The sequence below is a fragment of the Procambarus clarkii genome, chromosome 78, assembly GCF_040958095.1.
Source record: "Procambarus clarkii isolate CNS0578487 chromosome 78, FALCON_Pclarkii_2.0, whole genome shotgun sequence".
Classification (NCBI taxonomy): Eukaryota; Metazoa; Arthropoda; class Malacostraca; order Decapoda; family Cambaridae; genus Procambarus; species Procambarus clarkii.
In genome coordinates this window covers 23,338,358-23,365,192 of record NC_091227.1, presented here as the reverse complement: position 1 = coordinate 23,365,192, position 26,835 = coordinate 23,338,358, and the positions used below count along the sequence as shown (strand labels likewise).

Sequence of the window (26,835 nt, the reverse complement as noted above, 5' to 3'; positions counted from 1 at the left end):
TATAATGGGTTCGAGCAGGTACAGGGGTTGAAGGGAACACAGGAATGCCTTCACAGCATCGAAATCGAAATTGAGAAATAAAATTGAAGGAATAAAGAGAGAGAGAGAGAGAGAGAGAGAGAGAGAGAGAGAGAGAGAGAGAGAGAGAGAGTTCCTTCATATATGAAAGATTGTAATAGGATAAAAAATAAATATAAAAATTGGAGGCTAGATTTAAAACGGAAAACAATTAGGTGAAGCTCTAGCTCTCGTTCTCTGATTTACCATAGATCAGCGCTAAAGTCAATAGAGCTTCATCGTATGATCGGAAAACTCGTGGATTTATGTTGAAGAAAAGATTTATAAATCGGAAAGGAATTTATACTAGTATATAAATTCATTGGGAAATCACCTTCCAGTTTTTCGACTCTGCTTTTACTTAGTAAAGAGGATTACAGTGGTTTTGCACATTTCTTCTTTTATGTTATGATTTAATGCGTTAATGAGTATTGCTCATTGGTCCCCAAATGATGAATGAAGTGAGATGTTGTGGCTTGTCTGGGTTGTGAAAGTTGTGTCGTTGTGAAAGTGAGAGTTCATGATTGCTCTCATGAAGGTGAGAGTTCGTGAATGCTTTCATGAAGGTGTGCTATTACGTGTGTACGTGTGTGTGTGTGGTTGCACGTGTGTGTGTGTGTGTGTGTGTGTGTGTGTGTGTGTGTGTGTGTGTGTGTGTGTGTGTGTGTGTGTGTGTGTGTGTGTGTGTGTGTGTGTCAAAGAAGCGTAATGAACAAGGATAAAATTTTTGAAATACCATGATGGAAAATTACCTGCGATTTCGATGATGTATCGATACGTAAAGTCTATAAGGTGTAGGCCATGGCAATACAAGATCACCGTCAGTAATGGTTTGAAAAGTAAAGCCTTCAGCTGAAGGCGCCTGACAGCTGAATGGACAGCACTTTGGATTCGTAGTGCTGAAGTTCCGGGTTCGATCCCCGGTGAAGGCGGAGACAAATGGGCAAAATATTTCTTTCACCCTGATGCTCTTGTTACCTAGCAGTAAATAGGTACCTGGGAGTTAGACAGCTGCTACGGGCTGCTTCCTGAGGGGGGGGGGGAAGTATGTAACAAAAAAGGAGGCCTGGACAAGGAGCGGGCCGCGGGGAGGCTAAGCCCCGAAATCATCTCACGATAACCTAAAGAAGATTCAGTGGTTTCGGAACCTGCAGGCAACGGAGAAGCTTGAGAAGTGAAGCCCTCAATGTGTTCGGAATAGATACCGAAGCAGCAGATAACGGAAAATTTCAAGAAATGAAGCTCTCTACGGATCTTCGAGGACACGACACAACCATTCAAGATGTGAAGCATCGTTCGAAACACTGAAGGTGAGATGCGAGCAGTTCCAGAATAAAATGAAAGATCGTGTCTTAAAACGGGTTTACGGGTTCACCATAGCCCGTGCTACATGGACATTTCGTTCTGAGTAGCTAAATCTAAAACAACGATCTTAAACGGAGCAGTTCAGAAAACAAAAGAGAGACCGGTGCAAAGCCAACAGAAAACGGATCGTCTAAGATCCTAATAAACTTTGAAGTTAATTAATAAGCTTGTTTGGGCCTAGGAGACATCAGGCCACAGAGAGGCTAATATAAATTAGCTAGAACATATACGTTAGATATCCTAAGCAAGAAAACCTAGGTTAGAAAAATCTAGCAAGACACCATGTTAGAAAATCTAAGAAGGAAACCTGGGTTAGAAAAAGTAGGCAAGAGAACCTAAATTAGAAAACTTTAGGTCGAAAACTTGGATTAGAAACTGTTTGCAAGAAAACCTACAATAGTAGACCTATGCTAGAAAATAGAGGTTAGAAAAACTAGGTTAGAAAACAGAGGTTAGAAAAACTAGGTTTGAAAACAGAAGGTTAAAAACAGGTTAGAAAACAGAGGTTACATAATACCATTTAGAAAACAAAAGTTACAAAGCAGAGTTTACAAAACAGAAAATATGAAACAAAGTTTACCAAATAGATTTTAGAACACAGGCATTAGAGAACTTAAAGCAAAAAAAATAGATTTTAGAAAACCCAGGTTGGAAACCCATTGAATAGAAACTAAAAAAGAAACTGCTAAAATGAAAACCCAGAACAGTCAGGGCTGCACAAAGCCATAAATGAAACCAATTATAATAAAAAAAAATATAACAAATGAGTTATAAATGAAACAAAACAGCACCTGAGCCAAAGGTTCACTTAGATATAAAAAAACACGAATAAAACACGTAAGGACGTCACGGAACAGTTAAAAAGGTGGGGAATAGATAAGCAGCTGAGATGGGAAGCTACGGAACCGGAACGGATAAGGCAGGGAACAGCTAAACGGCAAGAGACGCGGTGAATCTGGAACAGCTAGACGACGAGAGACGGGAGAGGGAAATCTGGAACAGCTAAGCAGGGGGGGGATCTGGAACAGCTAAGCAGGGGGGATCTGGAACATCTGGAGCAGCGTCAAGGAACCACACGTGCAGGGCAGCTGCTACTTAGCTTGCTGGGGCTCAGAGGACGTTGTGGTGCCTTGCGGCGCTCATCTTGGCTAACGGTGCTGTGGAAGGGGGAGCAGGGAAGGGAGGAGGAGGAGGAGGAAGCCATGGAAGGGGAGGTAGGAAGGGTGGCGCTGGAAGGGAAGGCAGGAGAGGACAGCTGGGGTCATGCTGGAAAAGACAAGGATAGGGAGTTCATGCTGGAAAACTGACAGAGAGAGGCGGGGATATGGGATGGAAAAGAGAGGAATAGAGAGGATCAAGAGGAGAGGAGAGTGAGAGGCGTAAAGAAGAAGGAAGGGTGCTTTATTCTGCTTTCCCCTCCGACACATATAACGGAAGAGGTAAAGTGTTAACATGAACAATAAATACAAATAATAATAATAATAATAATAATAGAGATTTCAACATCAGTTTCAACATGAAACTGTTCAAATTATCTTTTCAGAATCTAAAGTAATGCAACATATCACCACCAGGGTAGGGATAAAGGAATGAACAGGTGTTGAATAATGTTCTTTCCCTTCTACAGCCAGTGACGTTGCATACACGAAATCAAAAATTACTTTATTCGTAGGAACTTGTATATCAATCAGCAATTATCATTCTCATACACACTATCACTCACCTGCAGAAGAGATAATTAATACCGAATATCCGAGGGACATTTTACATCAAGTTTGGGAACAAGGGCCCAGTGGCACTATGGAAAACATATATATATATAATCCAGGGAGAGGGTGAATCTTTCCCCTTATAATACATTGATGAGACAATCAACACTGATATCATCATTACGTGTCTTCAACACGAAATGTTGGCCAATGTGGGGGTGCTAGGTGGTTATTAAGGGCAGCTAGGTGATTAGTAAGGGTGGCTAGGTGATCACAGAGGGAGGCTTGCAGGTCATTAATGTTGGCTAGGTTCTAATTACTGAGTGAAGCCTCGGAATAATTAAGAGAACATGTCAGGGACTTCGTCATGGATCGTTTCTATACATTTATATAACTGCGGGAAACGAGCCATTCTGAGACTGCAAACACACTGAATCCTACTAAACATATATTAGGCATTATTTAACATTTATTTGACCATTTTTAACTAAACTATATAAATTTCTCTATGTATTATAAATACTGGTGAGCCATCGTGTACTATCAAATATATATATATATATATATATATATATATATATATATATATATATATATATATATATATATATATATATATATATATATATATATATATATATGGTGAGGGGGTTTTATATGTATTAAGACCAAAAGCCTGTATAATTACCAGCAGGTCAGAATCTGTAGACATAGCCGGCACGCATATCATTTGAAAATAAATAAAAGGAAATGTTCCTATTCTGTACGTGTTGTGAACTATTTAAACGAACCGAGAAAAGAAGAAGTTGAGAAAGCCATCTCCAACCGCAGCTTTAAGACCAGATTCGAGAAGGAATTCACGTTAGAGTTGTTAAGTTATAACCTAATAACTAGTGGTTATAACTGTGGCTAGTAGATTGGGCATAAACAAAATTAGACCTAATTTGTTGTAGACACTGATTCGAACATTAGAATATAACTGAGGTAACTGCAGAAGGAACTATTGGCCCATACGAGGCAGCTCCTATTCATGGGAATAGGAGCTTCTCTATCCTGATAGGATAGAGAATGGCCATAGAGATAGAGATAGCATGGACCGTAAAAGCTCTGTCTCAGCTTCAAGCTTGACTGCTTTTTCTGGTTTAGTTTCCCACTTAAAATTGTCTAAAGGACTATTTTTTTAAGCATTTTACCCTTCGATGTTTGGCACAGAGAATTTTCTGTACACAGTTGAAAACACCTGCCATAGCTTACACACCTGCACCACGGTTGTGTAGCTATACACGTTTAGAATTCCTATAACACTGGGTTGTAGCTTTTTAAGGCGGATTCTGAAATAGGCGAATATCTCAACCTATGTTTGACAGAAATTGACGTCACCTATTCCTTGCCCCCCCCAAAAAAAAACGAGTGCCACCTGCTCCTCGCCACAGAAAATGGGTGTCACCTGTTCCTCCCCACACAGAAAATGGGTGTCACCTGCTCCTCTCCACACAGAAAATGGGTGTCACCTGCTCCTTTCCACACAGAAAATGGGTGTCACCTGCTCCTCTCCACACAGAAAATGGGTCTTACCTGCTCCTTTCCACAGAATATGGATGTCCTCTGCTCCTCTTCACATTAAATGGGTGTTATTTCCTCCTCTCCACAGCAAAATAGGTGTCATTAGAAAGTGCCAATTTATAGGTATCCACCAACATTGCCAAGAATGTTTAATATAAAATAACAAAAAATGCATAACGTTGTCTTTTATAATCACCCGACAAGGAACAACTTAGAGAACTGTAAATAGTTCCAACATACGAACAATATACAATATATATACAAATTACATGAAACACAATAACATTTTATAATATATTAGTACACTGAATGAGGCTATAGCACCTTCCACTGTTACATAGTGGGGGAGAACGTACCCTTTCATCTACTCCTCCCTTTTCTGACTCCAAAAAAGAACCTTTTTCTGGATCACCTCCTGTCACAAAATGACGTTTGTCTCGTGCTTGTATCACTCACATGCACATGAGATGCTGTGCACAGAATTTGCCCCCTTAAGGGATAGTTTAGATATTGTGCGCAGAATTTGCCCCCTTAAGGGATAGTTTAGATATTGTGCACAGAATTTGGCCCTCGAGGGATAGTTTAGAAGCTTCAGAGGGTCCATGCATCAAATTCGCCCTCTTTAGGGAGGATAGTTTAGCCGCGGTGCACAGAATCCGTCCCTTGAGAAAATAGTTAAAAATCTCTGTTTTTGGTATATTTGAGCTGCTTCTTATTGTCCGAAATGTCTAACAAGCACCAGAGATGATTTGTAAAGACGACAATGAGCGAAACACTTCGGAAATCTTAGTGATTAAACTTATTAGAAATGTCATGGGATATTTTTTTCTTATTGTTTAGGCATTGTCAAGGGAACGAATCTCAGTTTATAACTGTATTTAACTTTTTCTCACAACGTTTCGTAGGCGAAGGATATATACATATAGGTAATACATAGCGTGTATTTATCAGTGAACATGTATATCATCGGTGAGGCGTGTGTTTTATAATATTGACACAATATGCTAACATATGCTACAGGAAATTCACAGGTTGTTGAATCACTTTGTGTCACTTCTGTTCAGTGTCACATACGATGTTTGCACTGTGTGAGCGCCCAGGCGGCACGTATCTGTCCTGTGCTGCTGATTGCCACCAGGTTGCTACAGGTGTTGTTGCAGCTGTTGCAGGTGTTGTTGCTGCAGCTGTTGTTGCTACAGGTGTTGTTGCTGCAGCTGTTGTTGCTACAGGTGTTGTTGCTGCAGCTGTTGTTGCTACAGGTGTTGTTGCTACAGCTGTTGTTGCTACAGGTGTTGTTGCTGCAGGTGTTGTTGCTACAGGTGTTGCAGCTGTTGTTGCTGCAGCTGCTTCTATTGCAGCTACAATAGAATGCTGATAACGTCGATTAGTTGGCCTACCGCTGCCGAGTCTTCACTATTGTGTACAATACCTCTGAAAAAAATAATTACTCATTTGTTACCTCCCGTAACGATGAGTTGAGATCATCAATGACTCTGCTGATGAGTTGAGCTTCTGCTCTGCCACTTAAGTACCCGGGGGGTTCGATACCACTTCATAACCACTGGAAGACGACGTGTACACTTAATTCACTACTAATGAAATGGGCACACTTAGAATTAGATTATTTTTTAGTGAATAAGTTGTCTGTACTTCAGAGATGTTGTTAAACATTACCTATACTTTAGGCACTAATACTTTATGAATAAATTCTTTGTGTATTTGTACTTTATTAATATTTATTTATAGTCTGTAGCGATAATATTAAATGGTTTTCCTTGATATACCAGTAATAATTTACTTTAACAACATTTATATTAATAATTGCTACAACAACATAATTTCAAATAATTTTAATTATAAATAATAATAATAATAATAACAATAATAATTTGAATAATAATAAGTGATTGTAAAATAATAAGTCACATAACTGGACAATCCGACTCAGGTTCTATACCATGTAAGGTTCTCTATAGGACCCCAGTGTGTTGTATTAAGCGCCTACAACACGTAGAAGTCTCAATAGGATCCCCCTAAGTGTTGTAGGAAATACAGTACTTGTGTTTGCATTCGAGATCATAGATTTATTATGATATATATTGTATTTTTGAGCCTGAGGGGCCGCTGTATAGTTAAATGTATTTATTACGCAAAAACTGTATTGGTTGGTGATGAGAAGTGGTTGTATTCGGTGGTGATGCTGGTGGTAGCAGTTGGCAGCGATGGTGGTAGGGTTAGTAGTGATTGCGGGCTTGCATTACGGTTGGGGATGCTGGTAGCTTCTTCGGTGGACGGTTGGTAGTGGTGGTAGTGGTGGTGGATGCAACGGTAAAGATTTTGCCTGCAACGATGGTGGTAATGGTGGTAGTAGTGCTAGTGGTTAGAAATGGTGATAGTGACGTGTACGTGACGAAGGTGAACCGACAACCCGGTGAGTGGAACATTTTGGTGTTTTCACCTTCATTTTTTTTCTCTTTCATTTTCAGTATGAAGTGACACCTTCACTGTCAGTCTCATGTTCACCGTCACCTTCACCAATGTAACCTGCCACTCTCACCGTCATCTTCCACTGTCATTGTCCTCACCCGCGTCACTTTCACTCACGTTCACGACCCATCTCCTGGAAAACAGAAATAGCTGTTAATTGTATACCTAAATAAAGCATTCCTGAATGGCTAAGCATACCATTCTTTGTTCCGATGTTAAATACAAATTACATAATTATTATAGGTAGTTTTAGTAGTAGTAGAAGTCAAATTAGAAGTAGTTTCAATTAAGAGTAGCAGATATCTACAAAGAGCATGTCCCCACCTGCTATTTTTCTCTCGTGTAATCATAGTGGTTCTGTAGTTTAGTAGTCAACGTAAACAGGTCCCAGCCTGAAAGGTCCCGGGTTCGATTCCCATAGCAGGATTGAGAAGTTTAGCCTTCAAAAAGCAGGTTGGTCTTGATATCAACCAAACTCGATATCAAGTCTTTCGACGGTGGGAAAACTGCCTCTTTCAAGGATATCACGTTGATCATGACATACTACATGGAGTTACGGAATATATATTCCCATTGTACGAAAAAATATATATTTTGACAGCAATTTCATAGAATGAAAAAAATGCTAAATTTGTTAAAATTATTGTGTCAACAGGTAACAAAAAACATTGATTCAATGCAATCACAAAATCATGTTGCAAATAAAAATAAACTCCTATAAAACAAACAAACAAATTCAATACATATCAGACATGTAGTATTGCTAAAGAGACATATTACTAGAAGCACTCAGATAAATTGATCAAAATATTAATATTTTTAATAAGACGAGAATAATAATAATGATGAAAAGAATATTAATAATAAAAATAATAATAAAAATAATAATAAACCATATTGTAACCTTTAAATACATAATAAAGCACAAAAAACAAAAAAGGAAGGGGGTGGTAGGAGAAAAGCACACAGAAACTGTATTGGAGGGGACCTAAACCTTCCTTCTAATGCGTTGTGTGTGCTTTCCTCCGAGGCTAAGGGTCGCCTTCTTCCAGCCAGAGGTGGTATTTCCTTCCCCATAATAATAATAATAATAATAATAATAATAATAATAATATGAGAAAAGAAGATAAGAGGAAGCTAAATAGTAGGAAGAGATAGGCAGTTAAATAAGATAACAACCTCACCTAAGCAGTATTACCTGCAGCTTAATGCTGGGAGACAAGGGTCAAGGGTCAAGGGTCAAGGGTCAAGAGCAATTAGTCCCCACACGATGACAAGAGGCAAGGCACTAGTTATTTCTGATGTGAGGTTACGACAAGTTAACAAGCACCAACAAACTGTTAGACGCAACCAATCACACTACACACACACACATACACACACAAACACACACACACACACACACACACACACACACACACACACACACACACACACACACACACACAACCCGAGTAAATGCAAAGTAATGAAACTAGGCAGTGGAAACAGGAGGCCAGGCACAGGATACAGAATAGGAGATGAAGTACTTAATGAAACAGACAGAGAGAAAGATCTAGGAGTTGATATCACACCAAACCTGTCTCCTGAAGCCCACATAAAGAGAATAACGTCTGCGGCATATGCGAGGCTGGCTAACATCAGAACGGCGTTCAGGAACCTGTGTAAGGAATCATTCAGAGTCTTGTACACCACATATGTAAGACCAATCCTGGAGTATGCGGCCCCAGCATGGAGCCCGTACCTTGTCAAGCACAAGACGAAGCTGGAAAAAGTCCAAAGGTATGCTACTAGACTAGTCCCAGAACTAAGAGGCATGAGTTATGAGGAAAGGCTGCGGGAAATGCACCTCACGACACTGGAAGACAGAAGAGTAAGGGGGGACATGATCACAACCTACAAAATCCTCAGGGGAATCGACCGGGTAAACAAGGATGAACTTTTCAACACTGGTGGGACGCGAACAAGGGGACACAGGTGGAAGCTGAGTACCCAAATGAGCCACAGAGACGTTAGAAAGAACTTTTTCAGTGTCAGAGTAGTTAGCAAATGGAATGCATTAGGAAGTGATGTGGTGGAGGCTGACTCCATTCACAGTTTCAAATGTAGATATGATAGAGCCCAATAGGCTCAGGAATCTGTACACCAGTTGATTGACGGTTGAGAGGCGGGACCAAAGAGCCAGAGCTCAACCCCCGCAAGCACAATTAGGTGAGTACACACACACACACACACACACACACACACACACACACACACACACACACACACACACACACACACACATACACACAAACACACACACACACACACACACACACACACACACACACACACACACACACACACACACACACACTCACACACACACACACACACACACACAGACACACACACACACACTCACACACACACACACACACACACACACACACACACACACACACACACACACACATACACACACACACACACACACATACACACACACACACACACTCACACACACACACACACACACGCAGCTGGAGAAAGTTCAGAGGTGTACCTCAAGACTAATACCAGAACTAATAGGTATAAGTTATAAGGAATGACTAAATACCTTGGCAGATTTATGTATATATCTGATATATACTTATGTATATATATATATATTTGTAACTATTCCTAATACGCTACAGACAGCTGTAAACAATAGAGCTTCTTGTAATAGAGAGCTTAGGACAAAGCTTAGGATCAAAGCTTAGAGCAATTTTCACTTTCCACATTCCGGAAACTGGCGAATTAGTTTTTCTGCTTTGATACTGACCAATAACATGCTAGCAGGTAAATCCTTCAATCAGAACGCGCCAGAAAAAGTCTGACCAGCCAATTACAACACACATACAGGTTGTCGGGATAATTTCTTAATTGCCCTCAAACTAGCTTTTCGCGTCTGAATTCTGAAAGAAGTGAATATCCTGCAAAAGGACATGCCTACAAAAGAATAATCGAACAAAAAGATTATCCTGCAAAAGGATAATCTTGCAAATGAATAATCTTTCAAAAGGATTATCCAGCTAAAGGATAATCCTAGGAAATGAAAATGTGGATATTCCTTTAAAAAGAAAGTGTCGTCCATAATCCTGGAAAAATAAAGTGTCAATAATCCTGGAAAAAGAAAGTATGGATAATCCTAAAAAAGGTCAATTCAACAAAAAGTATAATCCAACAGGATAAAAATTCCCAAAAAGATAGTCCTATAAATTAATCCCACAAAAGTACAATCTCAAAAAAGCCGGGATTGGTTCCCGGATCACCAGAAGCTTTAAGAAAACATTAAGTTGGACCACCAACCGCTTGAGTGAAAGACATAACTTAATGCACTCTCAACCACAATGTTTTAATACAATTTAAAGCACTGTATTATTTACTCTCTTTGGGACTATGGGGTCATTGGTCTGTATATGCTTGGAGCAATGATTAAAGTTAGTTAGCATCGGGGTCGCTAAAACTACTTTTATTTTGACGTTTAGCAAATCGTGTGAGCTAGCTGCTTCGTCTGTTGTTGGATGGATACGTTGATGAGCTGATGAGGTCTACAGGTTTGATTCCCGTTGAAGACTATGTCACTGGTTGGCCGTTGAAGTTGTAATTATGAGGGGAAAATCGGCTTGTTCTTATATCCTAGGTCCATATCATTATATCCCAGCTGCATGTCCCCATATCCTAGCTCATTGTCCTCTGAGCTCAGTCTCTTTATCATCATATCCTAGCTCTTAGACTGCTCTTATGTTGCCTCCAAGTGCTCTTTTTCTCTTTTTCTGTCTAAATAGCTCTTTTTCTGTCTATATAACTCTTTTTCTGTCCATTTACGTTACGTATAGCTCTGTTAAATATAAGACGTTGTTGTGTGGCAGTTTTATCTTATAACTAGCTCTAGGCAGACCTTTACGCAGCCACTGACGAAACCCGTACATCTTTCCTCACTCATGGCGATTGTGTTGATATTTATTAAACAGTTTGCGAACTTCGAAACTGCTTAACGCACGATAATTGCTATTATAAACAATCTCATTTTGCTTCGGAGTTTATGACCCTTCAATAATATGTAAACAAACCCGCCATGATTGTGGGATGATGCACTGGTTTCGTTAGAGGATGAATAAATGCCTGATGAATCCTGGCTCAATTTTAACCAGAAATATGGCTCGTGTCGTCATAATAATATAATTTTAGAACGTGTGGGGGGAGTCGAGGAATGCCGTGAATGTTCATTAATTTCTGTGCCTGTTAGAGAGAGCAATGTCTGATAACTGTGAAGTATTTAATTATATGATAATAATTTGTCGATGATGCATTTTATGTGTTGATGTGTTTAGCTTCATAACTATAGCGAGTGTGGTTATATTAGTTGGTAATTCACACACGACTATGTGGTCAGAGATCAAAATCCGTGGACATTGAGGAATACACTAATACACCATGTATATACACCAAATGTATATACACCATGAATATACACCAATGTTTTGGTGTATATTCATGGAGGGGTATGATACACAGAGCATGTATTCATCAAGAACTTACGTGTTTACACTTAAAGCCTGTATATCTTATCTTTCAGGCCTGTAGATATCAGGCCCTGGTAACTACAAGCCTTGGAGTTAAAATATTTCAGACCCAAGAGTCATCAGGATTTTACGAAATGTGTGTGTGTGTGTGTGTGTGTGTGTGTGTGTGTGTGTGTGTGTGTGTGTGTGTGTGTGTGTGTGTACTCATCTATTTGTACTCACCTATTTGTGCTTGCAGGATCGAGCATTGACTCTTGGATCCCGCCTTTCCAGCTATCGGTTGTTTACAGCAATGACTCCTATCCCATTTCCCTATCATACCTAATTTTAAAAGTATGAATAGAGTTTGCTTCCACAACCTGTTCCCCAAGTGTGTGTGTGTGTGTGTGTGTGTGTGTGTGTGTGTGTGTGTGTGTGTGTGTGTGTGTGTGTGTGCGTGCGTGCGTGTGCGCGTGCTTAAGCACAAAACACCGTCAGTCTCAACTCCAGGATTAAAGGTAGAGATTTCCAGAAGAATTTACTGGCAAAATGTTAGAGATATGAACAAAGTTCGTAATGCTTCTGGGCTAAAATACATAGAAGTTACGGCAAATAACGAAATAACCAAGTGAAAAATAATTAAAAAAAAAAAGAAACAGCAAAACTTGATGAAGTACGAAAATCATGTTCATTATGTATTAATTAAAAGCACTGTATCGATGAGAGAGAGAGAGAGAGAGAGAGAGAGAGAGAGAGAGAGAGAGAGAGAGAGAGAGAGAGAGAGAGACCAACTGAGATAGAGATAAAGAACGCTGTAAATAAATAATACCACTCAGAAAACAAGGTTTCACACACATACTAGCAAAGAGGAATGTTTGCATAGATAAAAAATCTTATTTAATTCCTCATTATAGCCGAGACATATACATATTTCTGGAATGACAAGCGGCCGTCCCTATAACAATAGAGCTAAGTTACGTACATCAATCAGTCAAGTAACATAGTCAAACTCTCCCATCCATTTATCAACTGCCAGCTAACTTCTAGGTATGTCCAATCATCAAAAGAAAACTAATTACCACCCCAGTCGATCAATAACAGATTACCCAATCCTCTCGACAAGGTAAAATCACCTTTCAGCATATATATATATATATATATATATATACATATATATATATATATATATATATATATATATATATATATATATATATATATATATATATATATATATATATATATATATATATATATGCTGTGTTTGTTATCCCTTTCCCTCTGCTTCTGTGGATGTATTTTAATCGAATCTGTCAGGACCCTTTAAAAGTGCAAAAGGAAATTTTATGAATTAATTTATATACATATATATCTATACTCTAAGAGATAATGTCGCGGGTAGGCCTAAGTTAAATGCTTTAAGAAATATTAGCAACTATAAACATCTCTAGACCATTTTCATGGAGTCTCTCTCGTAGTGATAAGCGAAATATGGCGTGCGCTTAACGTGGAGTTTTTAATGGCTTTCCGTTCGATCACTCACTGAGGCTTAAAGGTTACAATTATTGTAAGTTTTCTCAGTTATTGTTTGGGTTATAACTATAACTTTGGCATCAAAATGTTCACAAGTGAATTCTCTACGGATCACATACATTAGAGATAAATTAATAGATATAGCTCAAGACATAGAGATAGATGGAGATATCTCTATCTAGGGAGGGATAGATTAATAGACAGTTTATTCTATAAATTCTATAAATTTAGAATTTATTCTTTAAATTATATAAATTTAGAATTTATTCTAAAAAATATATATATTTACAACTTATTCTATAAAGTATATAAATTTAGAATTTATTCCATAAATTTATTCTTTATAATATAAAGTTTATTCGCGAGTTTATAAATACATTGATAGATATAGATAGATGGAGGTAGATTGACGGAAACAGATAGATAGAGAAGACCGAAGAAACACTACAACTCGTAATATTTAAGGGAATTTAAGATTTGGTTAAATATTTCTCTTGAACATATTTTTTTAAGGTTCGAATGTTGACAAATGCACATGCAGCTGTCTGAGGATGCTGTGATTATCCTTTTTAGTCTTTATGACATCTTTATCTCATCTTCATCTCGTTTCCTCCTCGTCATCTCAGCATCTCGTCTCCACGTCGACATTGCATTATAAAATCCCCTTTTTTCCTCGTTATTTCCACACACACAAAACACACACATTTGTTTCACAAAACTGTATTGTTGCTCGTTATATTCAAGGCAAGATCTTGTTATAGGAACTAACAAACAGCTTTTGCACTTTTGCAGTGATAGACTAGGAAGACAAAAACTATAAAATCTATAAATTGGTTTTGTTCAACTAAACTGATTTTAAATAGTAAATATAACAAATATAACCGTTATTGTTATTTTTAATAAATTGTTATTCTTCATATCAACTTCATATCAAGTTGACTTCATATCAACAATAAATACTGCTTAACAATACTTGTGGTAACAATACCACAATACCTTAACTGCCCGAAACGCTGCGCGTACTAGTGGCTTTACAAGATTGTAATTACCATTTTATGTATGCTCACAATCCCAATGTACCTTCTTGTATATAAATAAATAAATAAATAAATAAATAAAAATAAACGCAGGGCAAAAATATAGATCAATATTGGGTTATATCCAACTGGCTTCTCTTAACCTTTTTATCCTTTTCGCCCAGAATATCCATTACTCAAAACTTTATTGTTCTAAGTTCAATACTTAGAACTAAGTTCAATACAATACTAAGTTCAATACTAAGTTTATTTTTTATCCTTTTCGCCCAGAATATCCATTACTCAAAACTAAGTTCAATATCCATTGAACTTAGAACTAAGTTCAATACAATACTAAGTTTACTTTTTATCCTTTTCGCCCAGAATATCCATTACTCAAAACTTTATTGTTCTAAGTTCAAAGTTTCAAACGAGTTACACCCCGCCTGTGTGGTTATTAATTGAGCAGAATGAAGGGGAGTGAACTTTTCCTCTGAGTTGACGCGAATTAGTAATCAATTCATCTGTATTAGCACGGATTGAATAGCCTTTACCTGTCTTACATATATATTTCCACCTCCAAGTCCACCTGGATTTGCCTGGAATTGCGTTTTACAAAGAGGATTTGTATCTTGCTTTACCGGATTTCAATGGATTATAAAGGTTTTATTCTGGGGATTACTTGTCTTTAATTTGGATATTCGTGGATATGCATGAATTTACCAAAATTTTATCTGATTTGGGGGGTTTTCATGCAGTTTCATACCTGCATTTATCTGTGAGAATATGGTGTGTCTTTGTTTACTATAGCTTGTTTTGTTTATAATCTAACATACCTGGTTATACCTTTCTTTGCCTTGTTTAAGATAAAGATAAAGAATCTTTAGATAGAAGAAGAAAGATAAGATAAAGAATCTTATATGGAACATTACATGTGTTTCTTCTTAATTTTCAATTGGAGACAGACAGAATGACAGACAGACAGACAGACAGACAGACAGACAGACAGACAGACAGACAGACAGACAGACAGACAGACAGACAAACAGGCAAAACCAGAGACAGTTTTGGTGATTAGACAGAGAAACTGGCGAAAACAGAGATAAAACCGGAACCTATATATAAATACCTAAACAAACACACCAGCAGATAGATAGGCAATCTATCAATGTAAACAGAGAGAAGCGGTGGCAGACAGGCGGAAATAGATAAAAAGACGGAGGAGAAGAACAGGGAAGAGAGGAAGGAACTATCAAAGCCGTAATCACCTGTGAACGCGGCTGTGTCGGGGTGATAAGAAAACAGTGCCCCCAAGCCCCCATCTCCCCCCTCCCAACGCACCCCATCAACACCAACCCTCCTCTTCACCCCAGCTATTAATGGGGTTACAACTATTCCCCCAGTAGACTCCAGCGCCACCACCATCAACAACCACTTTAAATTTCACCATCAGTACCACCATCACCTCAGCTACCAACGTCAATTCCATCATGCAACCCACTACCAACGACTATATTGCAACCACTATAGCTAATTGGTTGCAATCGTTTTAACAGCTCGACACTATCGGCTCAACTAACGTCACAATCACCAAAATATACAATCTGATCTCCACTATGGAATTAAGGGGAGAGGGGGAGGGAGTAAATCACAATTACTATCATATTAACTATCATTCACCACTATAACCTGCATCACCATCATCACTGCTACAACCCCTCAATTTGACCATCACTACAGCACTCTCACCATCAACACCCTTTCCACTAACACCATACTCACCACCCTAGGCACTATAACTACCACCATCCATTACCACCACCTCTGTTCCATCAGCCACTCACCCTTGTCTGACACACACTTCACACACCACAACACTCTCATTATCTCTCTCTCGCTTTCTTTTCCTTTCGTTGCTCCTCCTTTCATCTCTCCCCTCCTATTTTTCGCTTCTTCACACTTGAACTTGTTTGTTCCCCCTTGCCTACAGCGTCTCTCGGGGAAGCCTAATGGCTATTATGCCCCTTTTCTTGCTGTCTTTGTATGGTCTCGTTCTTGACTGGTCTCAGTTGGCAAGCATTTCTCCCCCTATCATTAATTTGACATATAAAGACTATTTGCAATAAAAATAATCTATGTTTTTTATTATTTCGTGAGTTTATATGTATTTTGTTTAAAATACGTTCGTGCAATAATATATATATATATATATATATATATATATATATATATATATATATATATATATATATATATATATATATATATATATATATAATCTGAGTTATACTACAGTGCTCGACACACAGCTCAGAGACAATACTCAGTCATTATCCTTTAATTATCAGAAGCCATTAATTATCTTGCTGTGAACACTTTTATAAGACTGCACAGTTAACAAAGACTTCCACTGTGGTGCCGCCTCGCCCTTGATTGATAGGTAAGGCTCATTCATAAACGTCGCTTAAGTGGAATATATGATTTTTCTCTTATGCTAGAGAGTAGTGAAGAAAAAGCTCTCTCTCTCTCTCTCTCTCTCTCTCTCTCTCTCTCTCTCTCTCTCTCTCTCTCTCTCTCTCTCTCTCTCTCTCTCTCTCTCTCTCTCTCTCTCTCTCTCTCTCTCTCTCTCCTTACCCCTTACCCCCTTATAGGAGCCTCGAACCTCGAACACGCAAGCAGCAGTCCACAGCTCTCCCAACTGGGCCACTAGCACCCCTTTATAGGCAGGAAATATGTTCTGAATCACTTGTAAAATATTTTCATAAATAAAAAGCTGGGGGCAACGGTTGGATTAATGAGCATTTAGTCCCTGTTTATGAGGACTGACGGCAAGACTTTCTAAGCTTCTGAGCCGTAATGGTAATTATTTAGAGGCTTTTGTGAGGCCCATGACTTTTTTTTTAATTATATAACAGCCCGTTATTATATATAATTTACATTTATTTCTGACCTCCATGGACAGGGTTAGAGAACTGTTAGATATATAGTTCAGTGGTTTATTGAATAATCAACCCCAGAAGGTGATCTCAGAGGGTTGCTGGTGCTGAATGGGTACGATGGTGAATTGTGTCAAATATTATATCGATTTATATAAGTTTTAGCATTATGTGTTTTGTCTCTCTAAGTTGTGTTAAGTAACTTGGTACTAAAACAGTGGAATACCTCACTGTATGTCACTATACGTCACCAGGGAAAAGTCAAGGTGACGAAATGAAGGAAATGTTCGCCCCGCCGCTTTCAGTAATTGGCATATTTTCTGTATATGCCAGGTATATTTTCATCCCATAGTGAAGGATTATGAAGATACTCCCAATCACTTTCAGTGAAATAATTTAATTTATTCAATGTGTCGGGGGACAAGCAGCCAGTGTATATATATATATATATATATATATATATATATATATATATATACATGTTAGGTAAATCCCCCCCCCAAGGTCGAAGTGCTTGCCCTTCTCCAGGCTGTAATCCCACAACAAGCTGATTAACTCCTGGGAACCTATTTACTGCATTAGGTAATAGGAAACGCGCGAAACCATATTTGTCTTGCCCGGGATTCGAACCCGGAACCCCCCGATTGTAAGTCGAGACAATCTCGATTGTACTACCAGAATTTATACATTAATTCTCTGTTAATGGGGGTGACTAAATTAATTTATTTGGTGTGGTGCTCGATCCTGCAATTAATTTAAAATCATTTAATAACACCATATTCAATAGTGTTTAAATTATTATCAGAATTACATTTCACCTTTGTAAATGCACATTAATGACACTATGTAAAAGACACATCGAACACTTTATGTAGGGCATACGTAAATCTGTGTATCTCTGTATTTACGTATGTAGGTTAGCTTAGCATTTTAAAAGCACCCAATCACCTTCTGTGGTTGATTGTTCAATAAACCCTTGAACTATATGTTTAACACATCTCTAACCCTGTCCATGGAGGATAGAAGAAAATGTGTATATGCTGGTTAGCATTGTAAATGTGTGGCCACGTTTGTGGTAGAAAATAATAAAAAAAAAAAATAAAAAAAATAGTCTTTAAAGATAGATTAGGTCATGGCTTAGCTTTTAATGTATACTAGTTGCTGTTTAATACATGTGTTCCTGTATCCCTCTATTTAGTAAATTGTAGTTAGATATTTCACCCTGTGTTGAAGTTGTTGCTGAGGCCAAATTAGGGAAGAACTTATGAAATATATGCATCAGAAACGAGGCATAATTTGATATTATTACAGTAGTTAAGAGTGTAGATAGGTGGTGAAAGTTATATGTCTGTCTGTTTCTCTCTCTCTCTCTCTGTCTCTCTCTCTCTCTCTCTCTCTCTCTCTCTCTCTCTCTCTCTCTCTCTCTCTCTCTCTCTCTCTCTCTCTCTCTCTCTCTCTCTCTCTCTCTCTCTCTCTCTCTCTCTCTCTCTCTCTCTCTCTCTCTCCCTCCACCAACGTGGGTCTGTTCATTTCCTCATCTTCCGCCACACACACACACTAACTTTCTCTGCTCCAGTTCCCTGACGTCATAATCAAAAAATCTTGTCATAATCAAATCCCGGCTTCTTTCAGCAAGGCAGAACTCGGTGGTGAAATGTGTTGCCGCCAGAGAGAAAATCAAATTGGTTTTTAGTGACAAAACAAATTTGATACTAAAAGGATATGTGTTCTGTGTGTACTTACCTAGATGTACCCTATAGTCCACCTCTTATCTCATGGAATAGTTTCTTATCTCATGGAATTATTCCAGTCATTATTATTTCAGTCAAATTATTTCAGTCCACCACGTGGACTGTGGTGAAATTATTCCACCACAGTCACCACTACTATTACCTTAACTACCACCACCTCAGCACCAATCACCACCATTACTCAGCCACAATCACCATCAGTACCACAAATGCCCCCATCAACCACAAACATCAGCACTATCACCATCACTACTGCCTCTGTCCACCAAAATCACCACAACTTCAACCTCAAAAGTCACCACACAATTACTCCCACCATACCAACGCCGTCCTCTACAATCAACACCTCTACTGCCCCTCTAACCACAATCAGCATCACAATCACCACCACCACTATGCACCCTTCTCTATTACACCACCTCTATCGCCACTGTCTCAGCTCTATTGTTCTATTGAACTATTCTTCGGTTTGATCAGAAATATTAATTTACTTATATATATATATATATATATTAGATGATCTATTTGATCAGATATAAATATATTGAAAATTATATATATATATATATATATATATATATATATATATATATATATATATATATATATATATATATATATATATATATATATATATATATATATATGTATATATATATATATATATATATATATATATATATATATATATGTGTGTGTGTGTGTGTGTGTGTGTGTGTGTGTGTGTGTGTGTGTGTGTGTGTGTGTGTCTTAAAAGGAACTCTAAATAAAAATACATAAAACTAAATATTAAAGAATGAGCTAAAAAGAACTAACAACCAACTCACCAACTTGTAGTCATAACCAAAAGGTAAAACCCGAGACGCGAAGACGGAAATTGGACTGTAAGTGAATAGAGAAGATATTGGTCGTAGTCCCGGACTACGGAGCAGTTGCATTATATTGCAAATGTTTTTTTTTATGATTTAGAGTAAAACCGATATGATTACACTGGTCTTGCAAAGCCTCTGGTACGGTACACACTGGACACATTGTTTGGTTGTGGAAGACTCGTTTAGAAATGGGAAGATAGAGATATGTATCTTGGATCTAGAACAGGCAAAAAGTAGTCAAGAGAAACAAGGGAGAGAATCAAGACGAAGAACAAATCGAAAACAAATTTGTAATGATGATTACTAAGAGCCAAAGCTCAAGCCCCGCAAGCACAACTAGGTGAGTACAGAGAGAGAGAGAGAGAGACAGACAGACAGACAGACAGAGATATCTTTGGTTTCTTGTAATGATGATCTCAACCCATTATCGAACAATTACTTCATCTGTCGTTTATCGGACATCATTCACTAAGTTGGAAAACATCTGTTCCAAGAGGGAAATAGGGAAGATTTGGTTTGGAAATAGGGATGTGGACGAAGAATGAGCTGACATCTAACATTATTCAGACAAACTGCTTAACACATTTCAAGATTGGGTACGTACTTGGGTGAAGTGTATGGAATTATCAAGAAAATGCACCGAGCCATTATGACTGTGTAGCACTGTGAAGGGACAAGGATAAAGATTTAGGATGGGATGGGGGAAAGGAATGGTGCCCAATCACATGGACGGTCGGGGATTGAACGCCGACCTGCATGAAACGAGACCGTCGCTCTACCGTCCAGTAAAAGGGGTTGGGCACACACCCAGAGAGAAAGATTACTCAAACACACCCAGAGAGAGGGAGAGAGAGAGAGAGAGAGAGAGAGAGAGAGAGAGAGAGAGAGAGAGAGAGAGAGAGAGAGAGAGAGAGATAACTCACAAACACACCCAAACAAAGATAACTCACAAACAGGGTAAGTCACAAGTTTAATGGCAGATACACCCCCTTGTAGCCCTCTTTCAAACAGATCACAACAATGCTTTCGTAAACAATGATTCCCCTTCAAGTAGAAAGCTGTGACCTGTTTCTGGTCACAGAAGTTATACACATCTCACAACCAAACAGCACAAGTTTCCTTCACCTGGACCCTAGGAGACTCGAACCCTGGACCCACACGTGTGTGAGGCCGAAGCTCTATCGACCGAGCTACTGAGGGGACTTAATAAGGAAGCAAGTCTTGTTGTGCAATGCAAAAGTCTGATATGAGCAGCAAATCAAGGCCTGGAAGCTGTGGAAAGAGCAGCACTCTATGAAGAACTTGGATACGCTTAGTCATTATGTAGTGGTCATCAATTTTATATACTGGTAGAGACTGGCCAATATTGTGGCCACTGTATTGATTGTGTTTTAAGTGAAAAATGGCAGTAATGTGAGGTTATGAAATATGTGAGTCTCTCTCTCTCTCTCTCTCTCTCTCTCTCTCTCTCTCTCTCTCTCTCTCTCTCTCTCTCTCTCTCTCTCTCTCTCTCTCTCTCTCTCTCTCTCTCTCTCTCTCTACTCACCTAGTTGTGCTTGCGGGGTTCGAGCTTTGGCTCTTTGGTCCCGCCTCTCAACTGTCAATCAACTGGTGTACAGATTCCTGAGCCTACTGGGCTCTATCATATCTACATTTAAAACTGTGTATGGAGTCAGCCTCCGCCACATCACTTCCTAATGCATTCCATATGTTAACTACTCTGACACTGAAAAGTTCTTTCTAACGTTCCTCTGTGTGTGTGTGTGTGTGTGTGTGTGTGTGTGTGTGTGTGTGTGTGTGTGTGTGTGTGTGTGTGTGAAATAAGTAGATTAGGTTTCTATGGTGCCTTTGAGTATATGTGAGAGAGAGAGAGAGAGAGAGAGAGAGAGAGAGAGAGAGAGAGAGAGAGACAGACAGACAGACAGACAGACAGACAGACAGACAGACAGACAGACAGACAGAGAATGACAAGCATCAGGAAAATAGCTAAAGACCAAAACACGATCTCGCCATAAGTATAATTCCTACATTTTTATAAGATTTAAAGTGGAGTTCTTCCCAACATAAAAGAAGGAATAAGACTTTTTGTAATTATGCTGCGCCTCTTAATTTGAATATATATTACCCAAGAATTTAATAAAGTCAAGATAAGACGAAATAAACAACATAAGCAATTATTACTATTATTATTATTATTATTATTATTATTATTATTAAAACAATACCAATGTAATATGTTAATATGAGTATAAAAAGGAAATATATATGACTTACAAAAACTATATAATAAAAGTAATGTGGAGGTTCTTTTAGTATTTTACAAAATCCTACAAAATACATTCATTCTTTTTGGCTTAACGGCCAGATATCATTCAGTAAAGTAAAAAAAAAAAAATACACACACACGAGGATTACCAAACAGACATTTTCTTCTTTGCTTTATTTCGGTATTTGCCACATTCTAAAAAAAATACAAGATAAATAAACACAAAGGACTGACTGGCAGCGAGCTGTATATACAGTCACTTCAGTTATTCAAAAGTCTTCTAAATTAATTGTATTTTACACAGAAATTTCATTAAATATATTTCAAGTGACGTAATTAAACATGACACAGGCAAGCTTTGTGTCATGTGATATCTGTGTGTCACAGAAAAGTGACAATAAATAATTAACTAATAATAAGGGTAATAAAAATAATTATAATAATAAAAATAATGATAATAATAAAAATAATGATAATAATAAAAATAATGATAATAATAAAAATAATAAATATTGAATAAATCCAAATATATCAGAGGTAATATCAAAAGGTTCAATTTCAAACGTTGAGTCCCACAAGGCACTAAAATGTATTAAATTCAACAAAATCAGAAATAAATTGCCTTGGAGAAATAGTAAATTTAAATGTTTATTTTACATTAAGCTTGAGAAAAAAATTGTGTTTGAGGTGAATTGTATGCATTTCACAGTGGGTTTAATGCCAGGAAAATAATTTTAAAAGAACTGGCGAAATAATTGCGCTATTATCATGCTGGCAGCAACAATAATTTTTGTAATAAGAGCAGATAAGAAGAGAAAAAAAAGAGATTTAACAGAGAAAGAGACGAGAAAGAGAGAGAGATAAAAATTAGTGGGTACGATTTAAATACTAAAGCCAGTGTAATGATGAATGAAAAAGACATCATTGAGTTCTTTCAAGGAGAGAGAGAGAGAGAGAGAGAGAGAGAGAGAGAGAGAGAGAGAGAGACAGAGAGAGAGAGAGAGAGAGAGAGAGAGAGAGAGAGAGAGAGAGAGAGAGAGAGAGAGAGAAACAGAAGAAAGAGATATAGTCAGTTCATCAGACATAATGAAATCCCATACCATCCCACGCCATATCATAATATTATATCATAACATTTTTTTTAAATCAACCACGAGTTCGTTCCCAAATAAACTATCTTTAAACAAACATATTTAGGCGTGTCTCGATGGCTCTTCCTACATCCTCTCGTGCCTCGCCCAAAATATTTACATACTGCAAGATTAAAGACGGTCTTAGCTGAAAACAAATATGTGAGATTGCAAAATTGCATGCATCACATCAAGCGAATTTCGTAGTGAGGGAGGAATGTTTAGTGATCTGTAAGTGGCAGTGGTGGTTACATGAGGCAAGATTCTTGTCTTGATGTTTGGAGACAGAATCCTCGAACGAAAAAAAACGTGAGGGGAAGGGGAAGGAAGGAAGGAAGGGGTAGTGAAATAAGAGGAAAGAAAGAAGAAATAAGAGGGTGAGAGAACGGGAAGAAGGAAGTGTCGAGAGAAGAGTGGAAAAAAGACATGTGTCGTTGAATAAAAGATAGAAGTGTACCTGAAAGAACTAGACCAAACATCGCTACAAAAAATGAAAGATGAGATAGGATACTTATAAAACATTAAGGGAGATTGACAGATTGGAAAAGAGACATTCAGAATTAATTACAGCAGAACAAGAGGCCATAAATGGAAGATTACAAAGTAAATCAGTCATAGAAATGTGAGAAAATGTTCTTTTAGCGCACAATAAACCCACAATCAGAGAACACTGTACAAAGATCAGAGGTTCACGGTTGTTCAACATCCTCCCAGCGAGCATAGGAAATATTGCCGGGAACAACCGTGGACATCTTCAAGAGAAAACTAGATCATTTTCTCCAATTGATTGACAATTGAGAGGCGGTCCGAAAGAGCAGAGCTCGACCCCCGCAAGCACAACTAGGTGAATACAACTAGGTGCAAACAAACACACACACACACTCGAGACAAACATAATAAAAGAAGAAAACTTCACTGTTACATAAACAAAAACAGAGGAGAAACGTGCAGCGCACCAATCTATTTAACTATTTACCACCTGGCAGTGACCTTCCTTTGTTTGCTTTTGTTTGCAGGGGGGGGATATAAACCCCCCCATACCCCCTCCACCTACCCCCTCCAACCCCCCTCTTCCTCACACCGCCCCCCCTATTACCCCCCATAACCCTTCTTCACACTACCTCCTCCTCCCCCTACCCCCTCCAACCCCCCTCTTCCTCACACCGCCCCCCCCCTATTACCCCCCATAACCCTTCTTCACACTACCTCCTCCTCCCCCACCTGTCAGGGATCCGTCACTCCCTATTACAGTCAGCACCTTATAACCCACTTGTCTATTTTCTTCTGCTTGAATTTTGTTACCCTTTCGCCTCCCTAATGTCTCATATAATAGGCGTGGGTTCACTGGATTGTTTCAAGCGTTGGTCAGACATATATATATATATATATATATATATATATATATAGAGAGAGAGAGAGAGAGAGAGAGAGAGAGAGAGAGAGAGAGAGAGAGAGAGAGAGAGAGAGAGAGAGAGAGAGAAGTTGCCTCGTATTGGCCAATAGGCCTTCTTCATTTTCCTTTATTCTTATTTCTTTATATTTCTTCTTTGCCCATCTTTCTTATCTACCACCAGCCCATGAGGAGCAGAGGAGAGGAGAGGAGAGGAGAGGAGAGGAGAGAACAGTAGAGGTCAGAAACATGAACGAGGCCAGAAAACATAGAGTGTGGGGGTTGCATAATAGAGCGTTTATATTTTGGTCCACAGATAGACTCTTTAACAAATAAGTTTAGCTAATAGAGAGTACCACGGAAGTAGCTCTAGATATAATAGCTGTAGTGGTAGCGAAGACGTCAAGTATAACCACAGGAGTTGCTCTACTAGGAGCACCTGTGACGCATCTTCCATGACTATCCTTGCTCATGAGACATTGTAAGAATTGAAAGAGTATTGAATACTTCCAAACTTCAACAAATTGTTGACGTGGTCTCACAAATTTCTATTCGATTTTATCCCAAACTCGGGAAATATTATGATTATGGGGGGAAGACGAGAGGAGATCAAATATACAGTACAAAGTCGATTTGTACTGTATATTTGGACCATTCTAAATATTATTCAAATATATGTATATTCCTGGACCATTCTCAATCGACTTGAGAATGGTCCAGGACGGACCGAAACGTCGTCGTCCCTTCACCTTCTAGTGTGTGGTCTGGTCAACATACTTCAGCCACGTTATTGTGACTCATCGCCTGCACACAGTACAGAACAAGACGGTTTTAACCCCACGCGTCGACAAAGGAAACATCCTGGAATTACTAAACTTACACGTAACGAGAGAACAGGTGATGAGGGTAATATTAGCACTCGGAAACACACGTGAATCTATAGAGTGACTGGAGACCGATATTGAGACTGAATTGTAACACGTTTAGGTACCAGATTCACGAAGCAGTTACACGAGTACTTAAGAACGTGTACATCTTTCCTCAATCTTTGACGGCTTTGGTTACATTTATGAAACAGTTTACAAGCATGAAAACTTCCCAATCAACTGTTGTTATTGTTATAAACAGCCTCCTGGTGCTTCGGAGCACATTAACGGTTTAGTAATTGTAAACAAAGCCGCCAAAGATTGAGAAAAGATGTACAGGTTCGTAAGTGCTTGCGTAACTGCTTCGTGAATTTGGCCCCAGGACATGATGTTCCACCTGCCTGTTGTGAGGTATACAGTACGTAGCCGAAGCTTAAAGCTGCCAGTTACAAAGCTGATAAGCTTTGCTGTCGAGTGCGTTGCGGAAGGAATGAGGGATTTATCAGGGGGAAAGCGCCAAGCCATTACGACTATATAGCACTGGGAAGGTGTCAGGATAAGGATTTAGGATGGGACGGAGGGAAATTAATGGTGCCAAATCACTGGTAGACGGTCGGGGATTGAACGCCGACCTGCATGAAGCGAGACCGTCGCTCCACCATCGAGCCTAAGTAGTTGGACTAAATGCGTAGCTGAGCTGATCCCTCTTTGATAACGCTTACCAGAGTATTGGAGCTCGTTATTAAATGATAGCTCGTTATTAAATTATAGCACGCTATTAAAAGTCGAATGCTAGCTGATCTCGTCTTTAGTAAGCCTTAGGAAGATTTTTATTACTGTGGAACTCTATTGAATCAAAAAGATTTTTATTACTTAGCACCTATTAAGTCAAATATGTTCAAACAATAAAGCTGATACCCTTCATTCTAGCAATTAATATTCTGAATTTGTCTAGTAGGTCAATACTAAATACTTCATATGACACTCTGAAGTCCATCATCTGATACTCCAACTGATACTCTGGACACATTCTCTGTAATCCACCACCTGACACTTTCATGATACTCTGGACACATTCTCTGTAATCCACCACCTGACACTTTCATGATACTCTGGACACATTCTCTGTAATCCACCACCTGACACTTTCATGATACTCTGGACACATTCTCTGTAATCCACCACCTGACACTTTCATGATACTCTGGACACATTCTCTGTAATCCACCACCTGACACTTTCATGATACTCTGGACTCGACAGCTGGACTCGACCACCTGATACTCTGGACTCGACAGCTGGCCTCCACCACCTGATACTCTGGACTCGACAGCTGGACTTCACCACCTGATACTCTGGACT

General features: G+C 38.6%; 1 protein-coding gene across 1 annotated transcript in view; it reads right to left on the bottom strand.

The window, feature by feature from the left end:
• Positions 1 to 664: 664 nt before the first annotated feature.
• LOC123751258 (prolactin-releasing peptide receptor-like) overlaps positions 665 to 26,835 on the bottom strand; it is a 95,288-nt gene continuing 69,117 nt past the window's right edge. Inside the window, exon 2 of the mRNA XM_069314249.1 lies at positions 665 to 7,314. The gene's annotated coding sequence lies outside the window, so the exon portion shown is untranslated. The remainder of the gene's footprint in view (positions 7,315 to 26,835) is intronic.